Genomic DNA, 11,185 nt, shown 5'->3' with positions numbered 1-11,185 from the left:
CCCTATTACAAATGGTGAAGCAGACAGACGGAGCCTGAAGTGGAAATGCTGCTGGGAGGATTCACCAGGGGCTGGATGGAGGAGGGAATTAGGAGCCCAATTCTCCTCTGCTCACACCTGAAGTCACTCCTGATTCATGCCCATTGGGTCAATGGGACAGCTCTGTAACTGGCAGCAGGGACCTCACCCTAGCAGGTTCCCAGGCTCCTTGGCAGCACCAGCCCCCTGCCCCCCATCCCCAGAGGACAACAGCATACGGGGGAGCCTGCGGCACATCCAGGGCTTGAATCCAGGGCCCTGAAAGCCCCGGTCCTCAGGAGCCCAGCTCACCTTCTGCCTCCCTTCTGGGGGGGTGAGCTAGGACAGCGGGGGCCTGTAGGTCCCGCCCACAGGCCAAACCTGCTCACAGGGACATGCTGGCAGGGATGGCATGTGGGGGGCCTCTCTCTGCACAGCCCAGCTGTCCCTGCTCCGAGGCTCATCCCCAGGTCCTTCACAGGAGGGGCTCAGCTGGCTGCTGCGGGGAGCCGTGACAGCGCGGGACTCCCAGTGACTAGCAGCCACAGACAGAATTCCCCCTAGCAGCCCCCCCCCCGCCCCGCAGCCATTGGTCAGCCAGACTCTGCAGCTGGGGAATGAATTAGCGAGGAAGGAAAGGGAGTATGCAGAATCCTATCAGGCCCAGCTCTGGCGCTGGGGAGGACACAGGGTAATGCCAATTTGGCAGAGCTGGGCGAGCCCACTGGGGTCTCCCTGCAGGAATATCCCCCCCACACACACTAAAACAGGCAGGCTCGTATAATAAAGAGCAAACGGGCCCCTTGAGCTGCTCGGAGCCCCAAGCAGTTGCTTGGTCGCCTCTGCCTAGCATGAGCTCTGCAGGCGGGCCACGGGAGGGTGAGTAACTGGAGAGTCCTTTAGTGCTTCCCTCTCATCCCACGAAGACTGGCACTGCCCTGCGCCCACTTTGTCTGGGGCTGACGTCCTCTGAGATCCCCCTGGAGCACAAGAGTCACTCTTGCCTGGCACCCTCCCCCTACCCCCAAAGCAATGGCCAGCCCGGTGCGCAGGGCCGGCCCGAGACCCTCCACCAGCCAGGAACGTCCCTGAAATCCAGCTGCTGCCCCAGGCGCTAGGTGCACTGGGCACTGCACCAGATGCGTCGTGATGTTGCCTTGGGACACGGCCGACCTCTGCCGCTAGCTCCTGGTGCGAGCATGGGGCAGTCACTTTGTGCCCGTGGGAGTTAAATACCTTTCCAAAGCTGGGGCTTACCACTCCGTGCCCCCATTCTCCAGCTGTCAGTTGCATCTGACGAAGTGGGTGTTCACCCACGAAAGCTCATGCTCCAAAACGTCTGTTAGTCTATAAGGTGCCACAGGATTCTTTGCTGCAACCCTAGTGATGTGTGTTCAGATTTTTGTAGCAGAGACTATCCCTGCACTGCGCAGTGGGGCCGTGCCCTCAGCTGGGGCCTCTCTCTTAGGTACTGCTTTGAATCTAAGCACATCACAGCCTTAGTACATTTAGCCTTCCAACCCCTCCGGGAGGCCAGGCAGGTCCAGTATGCCCAGTGTACAGCAAGGGGAAACAGGCATGGAGCTGCAGTAACCTGCTGAACATCGCACAGGGAGTCTGTGGCAGAGCAGGGACATGACCCCAGATCTCCCATGTGCCTAACCACTGGGCTGTCCTTCCTCACAGCTGCTACCCTAATGCAAATAAGAGAGAGAGCTCCTGGCCTTGGTTACTGGAGGCTGATGGTACCTTGTGTTTCCCTGCAGGACTCTGCTCTTAATGCGGCTCCAGGCTCAGCCAGAGGGCATTCCCCAAACGGCACTCCTCAGCCCCAGGCGGGGGGCTCATGGGGCCTGGGGAGGGCACGGTGTGTTTGGGGTCTTCTCACTTGCACGATGCTCTGCCACTCTCTGTCTCCCCCTTGGAGCAGAACCAATTCCAAGCCCCATGGGCAGAACCGCAGCTAGCTTCAGCGTGGAGAGGAGCAAGGTCATAAGCAGGGAGGGAGGGAGGGAAGGCGAAGCAACGCAGGAGTCGCTGCGCAGCCAAGAAGCCGCAAATGAGTCCAAGGAGATGAAAATGCTTGCGGTGTTCACACCCTCAGAGCCGGGGTAAGTGGCTGAGCTAGGGGCTGTGGCTTTGGTGGCCAAGCCAGAGGCCAGCCCCACCACCAGCCCCAGCTCACTGCAGGGCTTGAAGGACTCCACGGCACTAGGAAGACTGGGCTGATGATCTGGGGGCTGGCTTGGGACCCAGGAGAGCTGGGTTCAATTTCTGGCTCTGCCAATGACTCCCATGAGTGACTCTGGGCAAGTCCCTTAGTCTCTCTGTGCCCCAGATCCACCCGCACAGATGCTACTGTCCTACACAGCTGCAGCCAGGGCAGTTTGTGCCAGGCCCTGACCCAGAGGGGAGCATGCAGCTGATCAGGAGAAAAGACAATCCAGTCTGGTTTTACGGGGGGAGAGTCCTGACAAATAGCTCAAGCCTTAACCTGAACCTACAGTGCAATGAAGCTGTTACTCCGCAGCATTCTGGAGGCCTTGGGGAAAGGGAGCACGTCTCTGGCCCCTCTTCATGCCAGCTGTCACGCAAACGCTTTACAGAGACAACGGATGCTTAATAGTACAGGGGCTACAGTAACCGCTAGAGCCCCACTGTGCCTGGCACTGCAGACCCCTACGGGCCCCTCACTGCGCTGGGTGCTGCACAGACCCCAACCAGAACAGTGCCCCCACTGTGCCCAGGACTGCACGACCCCCAGCTGAGACCCACCTTGGGCTGGGCACTGGACAGACCCTGACCAAGACCCCTACCAGGTCCCCGCGGCACAGACCCATACCAAGACTGCTTCCCCCACTGTGCTGGGTGCTGCACAGAACCCTACCAAGACTGGCTCCCCCACTGTGCTGGACCCTGCACAGACCCCTACCAAGACTGGCTCCCCCACTGTGCCGGGTCCCCGCTGCACAGACCCCTACTGGGTCCCCCCGCACAGACTCCTACCAAGACTGGCTCCCCCGCTGTGCCGGGTCCCTGCTGCACAGACCCCTACCAAGACTGGCTCCCCCACTGTGCCAGGTGCCATACAGACCCCTACCAGGTCCCCGCCGCACAGACCCCTACCAAGACTGGCTCCCCCACTGTGCCGGGTGCTGCACAGACAAAGCAAGAGACAGCGTTACCCTAAAGCACTTTTATGACAGACACTGTCTAGGTGAGTGCTGGGACCGGACCAGAGACCTCCACAGGTCTCTGGAGCTTGTGCTCAACAGTCAGATTGCCTAGCTGGAGGCTGTCAGAGACTTGTGGCACCCAGAGCTCTGAGTTACACTTCCAGGCTAATCAGATGCCCCGAGAGCTGGAAGGACAAGGCCCAGCTCAGCCAGCCAGGCAGTGACAGAGGAAGGATTAAAACCAGCTTCTGCCTCCTGGTCCAGTTCCCTGCCCACCAGTCCTGCTGCCTCCACTGCAGCCCACCCAGGCCACTGCACTACTTCCCCTTCCTTATAAGCCTCAGCTGCACGCTGACAGGATTCCACGGGAGACCCAGCTCCTCAGTACCCTGCAGCATAGCCTGCACCCCAACCACCTCCTTATTCCCCGCAAGGCCGAGGCCGAGACGTGCTCCACTTGTGTAAAGGCCGTAAGCTGCCGATCTTTGCGTGGCTCGAAACGCCGCCTTTCCTGCTTGCTGTTCCTGTCCGTGGGCTGGGCACGTCTCGCTCGCCCAGTTGACCTTTACAGACGCTTAGGTGAACTGTCAAGGAGAACATGTGGAGCTGCTACGCATGCAGCACTCTGCACACAGCAAGGTGACAGGAGAGCCAGGGCGGGTCACTGGGAAGGTAGGTGCCCTGTGACAGACGCATCGCTCGGCGAAGGTTTTCAGAGACTGAGAATAGCACTAACGGAGCCGGGGGGGGGGGGAAGGCAGGGGCGGGTGCAGATGCAAAATAGCCCAACCTCTCAGATCTCTCGTTAACAGTGAAATGGAATCTGCTCCCTGCTCTGGGGGTGTGCAGGGGCCACTGGGCTGTAAACTCGGGCCAATGGACTGGGGAGAATCCCACCACCCAAGCACAGCATGGGGCTGCTGGGGGCAGAGCGGGGGCAGGCCTGGGTAACTTGGTGCTTTGTGGATTCTGCTCTGTGGCACTGATGGGCACCCGTTTGCTCTGTCTTATGCCAGGAGCTGTTTTTGCCCCCCAGCAGCCCAGAATCTAGCACAGGGGTTCTCAAACTGGGGGTCAGGACCCCTCAGGGGCTCGCAAGGTTATTACATGGGGGTCGCAAGCTGTCAGGCTCCACCCCAAACCCTGCTTTGCCTCCAGCATTTATAATGGTGTGAAATATACTAAAAGGTGGTTTTAATTTATAAGGTGGAGGGGTCGCACTCAGAGGCTGGCTATGTGAAGGGGTCACCTGTACAAAACCTTGAGAAGCCCTGACTAGAGTAAAGGGTTGTAAAGCCAGCCTTGCCCTCCCCAGCTCACTATGGACTCACCCCCCTAAGTGTGGGGCAGCAGGCTTTGTGATAGCGCAGTGTCCTCTGAGCACCGAGTTTCTGCACCACGACCTATTGGTTCTGACCCCTGCAGATACACCTGCGGCCTGATTCTCAGCAGCGCTGCGCTTACACCAGGGCAGCATGGAGGGAAGCACTTCCAGATCAGAACAGGTGCAGCCTGCTCTGGTGTGAATGCCAGCACACGATGCAGGGCACAACTCAGACTCAGAGCCCTGGACTCTCCGTGACACCCACCCACCTGCCATCTGAGTAGTGGTACAGACACGTGTCACAAAGGAGAGCAGTGCAGGAGGAGTTTGTTTTGCAGTGGCACTTGTCTACATCCAGAACTGAGCCAGTTCACTTCAACTGGTGGGAAACAGCCAAGTAGACGCTCTTAATCCAGTTTACAAGTAGCTCTTTGCGGTTTAGCTGGAGTTAACTGGGGACTGAAGCTCAACTAAACTAAGCCACTCTTACGCTGAGATAAGAGCGACCTCGCAGCCCATGTGCAGCAGTTTAGCTAAATCCAGTTGAAATTAAACTGGTGAACTTTCCCTTCCCGAGGCCTTAAACCACAAGAAAAAGGGGGCCCACACAAAGGCTTCCAGCAGTTTAACTAAACCACCTTAACACCTGGCACTTTTCGGCTGTGGATCTTAAGGGAGAAATATCATTAGCCCCTTTTACAGCTTGGGAAACTGAGGCACAGGCAAGGAAGGTGATTTGCTCTGAGGTCATCCAGCAACAAACCAACCTGGCAAGGGTCGGCAGAGACCACTCCCCGTAATGCTGGCCAATATTCCCTCATTGCATTGCCCCCTATGTACCCATCTGTCGTCTCTTGTCTTATACTTAGACGGGAAACTCTCTGGGGCGGGGATTGTCTTTTTGTTCTGTGTCTGTACAGTGCCTAGCGCAATGGAGCCTGATTCTATCATAATGCTACTAACAGTAAGTGTCAGAGCCAGGAATAGAACCCAGGTCCCCAAGTCTCAGTGCTCCACCCTCTAGGTCACACAGCCTCTAATCCTAGCAATAATTAGCCCCATGCAAGGGCGGGCAGGGTTCTAGAAAGCTTGCTAAAGAGCAAACCCAGGCTCAGACCCCAAGCTGCCATCTCCCAGAGCGTAGCTGTTTGTTCAAACTCCTGATCTCCAGGGTTTAGCCTGATAATTTCTACCTAGAATAGAGTTGTGAAAGCTCCTTGTCATCTCTGTCGTGGTGGGGATTACTCACCTCCTCAGCCCTGGCGTGCATGTGCCTCGTCTCCTCAGAAATTACAGACTATTTGCAGATAACCAGAGCACAAAACTTCCCCTCTCTCCTCCCAGAGACAGTTTCTAAAGGCATCTCAGCTGCAAGATGAAGTTTACGTTTGTTTTTGAATCCCAGAGCTGTGGTCTGGTCTCCTCTGAGCCACCTTCTCTCTGGTCACATTGCTCCCTGCAAGAGGGAAAGAATTGAAGCCAGGTGAGAGATTCTGCCCAGGAACCAATGGCAGTGGTTGTTTTAAAGATTGGCAGCTGTCAGTGTAGAGGCAAGACTCGTTCTTTTGCTGCGGGAAATGGGGGCACAGCCCTGTATGTATGACATCACATCTTGTCTCCATGGAGACAATGATGAGGTCACACATCTGGGCGCCAATCTGCAAAGACTTGCCCACGTGTTTGACTTGGGACAGAGGAGATTGCTGCTGTGTGTCAACCCTCACGTATACTCTGGCTCCTTCAGGCCACTTCGGCTGCATAAAGGGGCCTTAAACTGAGGGGAAATGCACCCCCTTGAGTATCCTCCCCCATGCAGGGGCCTCCCCAGCTAGGACAGAGGCCCTGCAAGTGCACCCTCCCTGCTCCCAGGGTCAGGGCAGATCAGAGGTACAGGCCGAGTGTACTGCACTATGGCTCATCTCAGTTTCCACTGGCTGCTGGGAGGCAGAGTGCTAGAGCAGCCCTTTGGCTACTCCAACGTACACTGGGGCTGGGGAGGCCCAGGAATACAAGGAGCACACAGGGATGCTTAAAGCCATCTTCCCCACTCCCTCCATGCCTGCCCCAGGTGGAGAGTACCTCAGAATCACGCCCAGTGAGCGCAAAGGGGCGACTCACCTGCGTCTAATGTAACATGCATAATCATTGTGTGGGAGGGCGACGGCACCATTCCAGGGCAATAAGACAAACTGGAAGAGTGGAGAAGAGGCTCTCTGGGATCAGCCCCGATGGGAAAGGAAAGCGGTGTCATCACGGGGTCAGGATTGGGATTTTAAAGCAGAGGGTGTAAGTGATTTAAGGGTAAAGTAAAAACCCTAAACAAAGCAAAGTCAGGAGGATAACACCACCCTGAGCTTCTCTAGCAGCTTCCTGCAGAGACACTCAAAGCATTAATTACCGCTCCGGGGGGGGAGGGGGGTTGTAACAATAATACCTCGCTCTTACATAGCTCCCAAAGTGCACTACCAAGCAGGTCACTGTCATTATCCCCATTTTACTGATGGGGAAACTGAGGCACAGAGGGACTAAGTGACTTGTCCAAGCTTACCTAGCAGGCCATTACCAGAGCCAGGACTAAAAGCTAAGGCTATTCTGGTCCAGTCTAGCACGCTGTCCGTTAGGCCACACAAGGATCACTTTACCTTCCACTTCAGGGCAGCCACCTCTGGAACAGCATACACAGCATCTGTTTATTGGTCACACAGTTTGGGTGCCAGAGGATTTCTCATCTGTCCTGTTGGACTTCCCATACTCTCAAACCCCCAAAGCACTAGTAAACTCCATCCTCATACACCCTCCTGCCTAACTGCAGCTAGACCAGCTGAGCCCAGCCACAATCCCTGCAACAAGTGCTGACACTTGGGAGGCAGATTCTTGGCACAGGAAGCCATCTCCGTGTCAAGCACGGAGCACAGTCTCGACACCCAGCGTAAGGCTAGAATATCAAGCAGTGGCTCCTTCCATGCAGAGCTGATGAGGTTGTGACAGCTCCATGGCTGACAGCTCTTCAGGAAGTCGCTTAGTCAAGGCTGTCTGCATTCAATGCTGTGCTTGATTGGCACTGTTGTTACCAGGGGTGTTAAGAGAGTGGATAAGGAAAGGAGACAGGCAGCTTGAGGCTGAGATTCTGGGGCTACAGCCTGCACTGAAAATGAGAGGTATTTTTGCCTGCACAAGGACAGCAATGTTAGGATCCCAGATGCTCAGGAGGAAAATATTCTCCTCTGATTCTATTCCAGGATCAGCAGTCAGGACATGCTGCCAAGTGCCCGAGGCAGCATGCCAGGGTCTCCATTTCCCTGTACCTTGTGCGGTCATTCGCACTTGTGCAAAGTGGTTATACAAATCCTGCACTGGGTAGCAACTGGCCCGGGTGGAAATAACCACATGACACGTAAGGGAGACCGGGAACTGAGCCCTCACTGCAGAGCTGGGGAGCTCTCTCTTCACTCCAGTGACGTCAGTGACATGACAAGCTGCATAAAGGCTGCCAATGAAAAGTCAGCTCCCTAAGGTCACTGTCAGAGGTGGGATAAACCCACCAGGAGAGGGGTTCACACTGTATTTGGGGTTTGGTCCCCCATGTCCATTTGTCACTGCTGTCCGTCCCTGACTTGGAGGGAGGCTGCTACCTGGCGCAATGCCGCTCAAGGTCAGACACAGCTTTTCCTCGGTGCTTTCCAAAGAAATGTCTCTTATGGGCAAGGTGACCAGATGTCCCGATTTTACAGGGACAGTCCTGCTATTTGGGGCTTTTTTTTTTTTTTTAAATATAGGCTCCTATTATCCCCCACCCCATCCCGATTTTTCACACTTGCTATCTGGTCACCTTACTTACGTGATTGCAGGGGTGCGAATTGGGAAGCATCCTCTGCCTCTTGAGAGTAAAGGAGTCAATTCTCACCCTTCTCAGCAGCCCAGCTCTGGAGACTGCAGAGTGCCAGGAACACTGGGGAATACCCTGTGGCTATGTCTGAACCCTGCCTTCTAGGGTTAGGAAGGGACCTGATGGCCATTCGCAGAATATTTGCACACATATTTGTATGGCAGGGAGAGCCCCAGTGGCTGCAGGGTTAAGTGCAGTTCTCTTCACATTGCAACATGCTGTAGGGCAGTGGTTCTCAATCAGGGGTCCGGGACCTCCTGGGGGGCCATGCAGGTGTCAAGGAGTCTGTCTGCCAAGCAGGGCCAGCACTAGACTTGCTGGGGCTGAGGACAGAAAGCCAAAGCCCGACCGCATGGAGCTGAAGCCTGGGGCGCTGAGCCTGCCACCCATGGCGGAAGCAGAAGCCTGAGCAACACAGCTTTGCAGGGCCCCTGTGGTGTGCAGCCCTGGGCAACTGCCCTGCTTGCTACCCCCTAACGCTGGCCCTGGCTTTTATAGGCAGAAAAACAGTTGTTGGGGCACAAGTGGGCTCAAAAAGAAAAAGATTGAGAACCCTGCTGTAGGGTAGTAGAATGGTCTGCTCCTGCTCCTGGTGGGAGTCCATTCCAAATCTGGCTCCAGCTCCCAAGGGGGCTGACAAGTCTTGTATCCTGTTGGGATCGGGCACAGCTGCCAACTTCTGTGCCGATGGCCAGATCCTCAGCCGACATAAGCGGGTGTATCCTCCATTAAAACAACAAGGCTTTGCCTATCTACACCACTTAGCCCCATGCGACAGGTTAAGCCTCAAAGGGAAACTTGGTTCAAAGACACCCTGGGTCAGAAAAGTGCAAAGCCATCAGTTCTGGAGGAGCTTCAGGACAAACGCAGGTGCTGTCCACGGGGGAGTGAAATTCACAGCCGTGCTGTCCTCGGGTGGGGTGAGAGAATCGTGTTGCCAATTCTCAGGATTTTCTCATGATATTTGGGATTTTCTTCAAAGCTCCAGCCTGGTGTCCTCAGAATAGAGGAGAATCTCAGGAGACTGTAATCGAAGGTGACGTTCTAGCTCTCGGCTGTGGAGAAGAGCTTGAAAACACGACCCCTCCGGGGCACAGAAACCCAAAGTGCAGATAAAACAGCCCCCCGAACTAGGCTTTGTTTAAAACGCCGGCGTTTGGAATGCTGCGGTTCCCCGCGGCCGCGTGGCTTTGCTGAGCGAGTGTAGGCCCGTCGGGGCAGGGCCCGGTGTCGGGGCAGGGCCCGGTGTCGGGTGTCAGGGCAGGGCCCGGTGTCGGGGCAGGGCCCGGTGTCGGGTGTCGGGGCAGGGCCCGGTGTCGGGGCAGGGCCCGGTGTCGGGTGTCGGGGCAGGGCCCGGTGTCGGGTGTCGGGTGTCAGGTGCCGGGGCAGGGCCCGGTGTCGGGTGTCAGGGCAGGGCCCGGTGTCGGGGCAGGGCCCGGTGTCGGGTGTCGGGGCAGGGCCCGGTGTCGGGGCAGGGCCCGGTGTCGGGTGTCAGGGCAGGGCCCGGTGTCGGGGCAGGGCCCGGTGTCGGGTGTCGGGGCAGGGCCTGGTGTCGGGGCAGGGCCCGGTGTCGGGTGTCAGTGTCACGGAATCACCGGGCGATGCTCTGGAACTGCTCCCCACCAAGCCAGTCAGGACTTTGGGGAGCCTCCTCTCCCTTGGAGCAGACTTGTTCAGGGCAAGAAGCTCACACGTCTTCATCTCCTGGGTCTCTCCTTGGAGCATTCAGCATCCTCTGCCCCTCCGTGCGCTTCCCACAGCGAGTCCACCCCAGCGGGGTCCTGGGGAAGCCACAGGGTCCTGCACCCTCACTTTGCAGTCAGACGTGATTCTCAGCCAGCCAGTAAAACAGAGGTTTATTCAATGACAGGAACAGGGTCTAAAACAGAGCTTGTAGATACAGCGAACCGGACCCCTCGGCTGGGTCCATTCTGGGGGGGCAGTGAGCCAGACCCCCAGGTCTGCCCTCCACCCTTGACCCCAGCCAGCTCCAGACTAACAACCCCTCCCAGCCCCTCCTCTCTGCTCAGCCCCTTTCCCGGGCCAGGAGGTCACCTGATCCCTTTGTCTCCAACACCTTCAGCTGGCACCTTTGCAGGGGAGGGGCCCAGGCCATCAGTTGCTAGCAGACAGAGTGCCAGGCATTTAGGTGCACTGGCCATTTGCTCTGCCAGATACTTAATAACTGACATGGGGACACTGAGGCACCAACACAGTATTCAGAGAAAACATTAAGAACTTTCCCAGTTCGTCACATCTCTCCCCCCTTCGAGACCGAACTGAGCGAGGTCACTCCAGCCAGTGACCTGGGGAAGTTCAAACCCACCAAGGTTCCCATGGATGCCCCAGCATCTCTCCCATCCCTTGGTGTGAGTTACACCAGGACAGTCCAGTCTTACGCCCTCCCTTAGGTCGGGTGTGCTTGATGGCACTTGCAGGCCGCATGTGGGAAGGTTTATGCAGCCCACACCCTTTGCCACCCCAGTACCCCTGGGCTTCAAGCTGGGATTGGGTCTTTTCCCAGCACTCTGGTCTGTGATTTGGGCTCCCTCGGTTAAGAGCCCCCATCTTGACCTTTGCCAGTTCTGGGCTTGGGCAGCCACTTCCCACTTTGTGGCCCAGACACAACACCTCTGCCGTCCCCCCTTGCATTTTTTAGCTTTTACCGTCAGTCCCACCTTCTTGAGGCAGCCCAGCCCCCTCTTCACCTGGGACACCTGTTCCTCCCAGCTCTGGCTAAAGATGCCCATGTTATCAGTGTCTGCCAGGGCCAAGTTCTCC

Source organism: Gopherus evgoodei, unplaced genomic scaffold (genome assembly GCF_007399415.2).
Source record: "Gopherus evgoodei ecotype Sinaloan lineage unplaced genomic scaffold, rGopEvg1_v1.p scaffold_40_arrow_ctg1, whole genome shotgun sequence".
In the NCBI taxonomy this organism is placed as follows: domain Eukaryota; kingdom Metazoa; phylum Chordata; order Testudines; family Testudinidae; genus Gopherus; species Gopherus evgoodei.
This window is presented reverse-complemented; position numbering follows the sequence as displayed.